Raw genomic sequence first — 4,915 nt, 5'->3', positions numbered from 1 at the left:
CAAAAAAGCTCAGGGACAGCCTGTAGGCCCTGACTGGCACACATACACACACACAAAAATTTTTCTTATTGCTTTGATTGATGGATTGATTGATGAATTTTTTTATTAAATATATTTTTATTGTAAAGATACAGAGAGGTTACAGTTACATGAGTAAGGTAATGAGTATATTTCCTATCAAGCATTGTTATCCCCTCCTTTGTTTTTTCCCTACCATCCCTTCCTGTCCCACCTCCCCACCTCCCTCCCCCTTGATTGATGAATTTAAACCTCACAATATCCCAAAACTATGAAAAGAATTCTGTATGAGTACCCAGAGGCTAGTATTAGATAATTCTCTCAAAGAGTTTGTCTAGTGTGATGTTCTTGAGGGTAAAGGAATATATTAGCTTACATATTTGCACTTATAACTGTCAGTTTCTTCATCCTCAACCAAGAACATCTAAACCCCATTCACACCCTCAGAGACACATCCAGAGGTATATTTTACTAATCTAGGGTTTCATGTATGTGTGTATATACAAGTACTGTGTCTTGAACTTGGGGCTCTCACTTGTCTTTTTCTCTCAAGGGTGGCACTTATCATTTGAGCCACACCTCTACTTGTTTTTGCTGGTTAATTAGAGATAAAGAGTCTCAAGGACTTTTCTAGGCCTGCCATCTTCAGGACTTAGTCTCCTGAGTAGGTATGAGCCACTGGTGATCAACTATCTAGATGTTTTTTAATTTAATTGTACAGACAAAATTACTTTCCCATTTCATATTTATCTGAGCTCTCATCTCCAACTTTCATTTACTGTTTTTATTTGTACTTTATTATTCTCTAACCAGTTGTACTGAAACTTGATGTTGAATCTACTTAATAGCTTAATCCAAGCCTAGCTTTTTAGATAAATTAAATTGGCAGCCAAGGAAAGAAAAAGCAGCACCTTGGTATTCAGGCAAGGGAAAGGTTTATTTTCTAGCTGCAGGCTGCCTCTGGTCAAGTTGGAAGCCCACACAACAAGGATAAAAAGGGTAGAGGGGCTGGGAAGGTGGCTCAGTGGTAGAATGCTTGCCTTGCATGCATGAGGCCCTGGGTTCAATTCCTCAGCACCACATAAGCAGAAAAAGCTGGCAGTGGCACTGTGGCTCAAGTGGTAGAGCGCTAGCCTTGAGCTGAAGAGCTGAGGGACAGCACCCAGGCCCAGAGTTCAGGCTCCATGACCAGCAAAAAAAAAGGGGGGTGGGTCAAACCACAGCCCAGCCATGACTTAATCAAGGCCAGGGGCAAGAAGAAGGTGTAGCCACACTGGATGGGCATGTGAGGGGGAGTGGGGGTAGGGTGTTACTGCCTCCAAGTGTGCCAGTTACCTAGGTGATGCAGGTACTGAGCAGAAACTTAACCAAGAGGAGGGAGGAGTCTTCCAGGCCTTCCCAGAGCAGACCTTACACTGGGCACTGTTCCTTTTTGGACTTCACTTGTCCCCACTTGTTTGCCTCAGTTGAAAGAAGATGATATCATCTGTGCTATCTACTTTTACCTACTTTTTAAAAAAATAGCACTGTATGGAGTCCATTTGTGCTACTTCTTGATTATAGCTCCCACCATATATAGCTCCTGGAGCTCATCTTATATATAGATCCTCTTAGAATCAGGAGTTCAACTTTATTCTTAAGCCCCGTTTGATGGATATATTGCTTTGGGTGGCCTTAATTCACCATATGGATACCTGCTAGGAAAGATTTTGCCAAACATGGTGCCCTTCTTTGTGGCTACAAGGGAAACTCATAACCCAGTTCTGCATTTGGACTGATCACAGCACAACATTTAAATAGTCCCAGAGGTGCACAAGCAGAGTAACTGATAAACTAGAGTCCCTTTCTGAAATTCATTGTATGGAAACTGGTAGGGAGAATGTCTTTTCTTGTTGGAATTCCAATGTGTATAGTTTAGGTCTATACTCGGCATCATTCCTGGCACCTAGACAGAATGTATTATAATTTTCATTGCTTTCAGCTGTAATAACATTTCTTTTATGACTTCAAGCTTTTAAACTAGCAGTTTTAGAGTTAAACAGCTCAACAATGTTATTGAAGCTCATTCTCCTTTTGTATTTCTTACTCTTAGTTGACTGTCTTAATCATTGCACTGCTCCTCATGATTGCAAGAGTGCTGCAGCTTGAAAAGCAGAGATGTCCATCAACTTGGAAGAGAAGGTGGAGTTCCAGAGATGTTATACATGTAAGACTGGCAGTTGTGAGCCTTGTTGTCATATCTTAATGTATTTATGACTTATGCAGTATTTAGCATTCAGAACAAATGGATACAGAATAAATAATAAATGTATGAAACCATCTTGGGTAGAGAGAGGACAGACACATAAAAATGTGGGCCAGATCTGGCTGTGGGACAGATGGACAGTTTGAGGGCACTTGGTTATTAGAAAAGAGTTAATGTGTGAAAAAATGTTTTACGATTGAGAGGAAGTGCTAGTTCAGAGTATTGTGTACATTGCTTCTTCTCTTGAGGAGGAAAAGACTCCTGAGAAGACAGAACTGTAGAGCATGTAACAACTGAGGTGTAGAGAATGCTTCTTCCTTTCTAGCCAAGTTGAAAGATACTTATGCTTTTTCACATCTGCTAGTGGATGACATCCAGGAGTCACCATGCCCAATTCCAGGATCAGCAAAAAGGTACCTATACTATTTACCTGCTTTTTTTGTTTTTGGCTTTGGAGTAATAAGTATATGTTTTAAATTCTGACAATTATATGGCAGCATATTGATTTGGTCCAATTTCCCAATTAAACTACTGTTTTCTGTAATGTAAAATGATGTCATATAGATAACCACTGTTTATCAGTTCCTACCAAGCAGGGTTATATCCCTGTGACAGTGATGCTGTTGGTAACGGTGGTAATCATGGCCAGGGTAGGTTTCCAAGACAGATCTTCTCTCAAGTTCAAGAAGATACAAGAAAGAAAAACAGCTTTATGGTATAACCCTTTGTCAATGTTAGGTTGAAAAGACCCAGTAGCCCAGCTACAAAAGGTAAAATTTAAGAACCATGGGCTCAAAGATCCAAATTAAGATGCATGTGATACATGCAAACAGTAATCAGATAGGTGAATGTGAACAAAAAGTTGAGAAACCCAAAGATCAAGTGAAGGAATCTGGGATTCTTATGAAAACTGGAGGTATTTAGTCTAGACTCTGTGTTATATGTATTGAACTGAGGATTGAACCTAGGACCACTTATCAAGCACTCTACCGCTTGAGTCACACATCCAGACCTTCTGTAGTTTTTGAGGTAGGGTCTCATTGACTTCTTGGGGTTGGCCTTGAACTCTTTTTTGCTTGCTTTTTTTGTTTTGTACTGGTCCTGGGTTTAACTCAGGACCTGGGAATTGTTCCTGAGCTTTTTTGCTAAAATCTAGCACTCTACTACTTGGGCCACTGTTCCACTTTTGTCTTTTGGGGTGATTAATGGACTTTCTTTCCTGGTCTGCCTTCAGTGATGATCTTCAGATCTCAGTACTTCTGAGTTGCTAGGCAAGAGTTATCAGTGTTGAGGCTGGGTAGTTGGCTCAGTGGTAGAGTACTTGCCTTGCATACATGAGGCCCTGGGTTCGAGTCCTCAGCACCACATAAGCAGAAAAAAAGCCAGAAGTAGTCCTGTGGCTCAAGTGGTAGGGCACTAGTCTTGAGCTGAAGAGCTGAGGGACAGTGCCCAGGCCCAGAGTTAAGCTCCCACAACTGGCAAAAAAAAAAAAAAAAGAGCTATCAGTGCCCATCTGGCCTTGAACTTTGAGCCTCCTGTTTTCACCTCCTGAGTAGTGGGGATTGCATGTCTAACTTTAGACTTGGTTTTGATGTAGCTATATGTGAGCTCACATTTGACTTTTTGCCTGGCCCTTACAACCAAGTTCTTAATTGGATTCATTTCAGTTATTTGGCATTTTCTTTATGTTTTATGTAGCTCATCAAATATCTTATTGGAATAAATGAGAAATTGTATGAACAGTAATGAAAGGGGGAAATCTGTAATTACAAAGGTATTGGGGAAGAGGAGTGGAATTTAAGCTAGCAAGTGAAGAATGTATATTTGGAAGGAAGAGTGTGGGAAATTGAGGCAGAAATGGTCCTTTAGCACTTATCTTTAAATCTAGCATAATAGTGTCTCTTTAAGTCTGTTAAGGAAGAAGCAGAAGGAGAAAGGGTTAAGGATATAGTATAAAGATAAGATCTGAGCTTGACAGCGGTGGCTCATGCCTGTAATCCTCCCTACTCAGGATAGAAAGTCCAGAGACTCTTATCTCCAGTTAACCATCAAAAATAGGAAATGGAGTTTTGGCTCAAGTGGTAGAACACCAGGCTATTCAGGAGACTGAGATCTGAGTATCACAGTTTGAAGCTAGCCCAGGCAGGAAAGTCTATGAGACTCTCATCTCCAATAAACTACGCAGAAAAGGCTGAAAGTGGCACTATGGCTCAAGTGGTAGAGCACTCACCTTGAACCAGAAGCAGCTCAGGGACAACGCCCAGGCCCTGAGTTCAAGTCCTAGTACTGGCACTTGTGTTCACACATACACACAATGAGATCTGGAGGAAGGAAATCTGGTCTCTAAGCAACTGAACAATTGGAGGAATGCCTCTGATAGACTTCTTAGCCCATGTTTGCATTCTGCTGAAGCATGTGCCTCTTGACACCAGCTAACTTGTTGCAAATGAAGACTATATATAACTTTGTATAAGTTAATTCTGTGAGCACTCCTGTGAAATAACTACCAGTGTTATTTCCATTTGAGAAAACAGAGAAGAAACCAGGCCAAGAATTCCCCCTGGAAGTTTGAACTCGGATGACTTGATTCCAAGAGCTTCAGAAATTTCCAGTTTATTGAGAAGAGGGTTGATTTGGAAAGTCCAGAAGAGA

The sequence above is a fragment of the Dipodomys merriami genome, unplaced genomic scaffold (assembly GCF_024711535.1).
Source record: "Dipodomys merriami isolate MVZ:Mamm:240054 unplaced genomic scaffold, mDipMer1.0.p SCAF_19, whole genome shotgun sequence".
Taxonomy (NCBI): Eukaryota; Metazoa; Chordata; class Mammalia; order Rodentia; family Heteromyidae; genus Dipodomys; species Dipodomys merriami.
Note: the sequence above shows the minus strand (reverse complement) of the source record.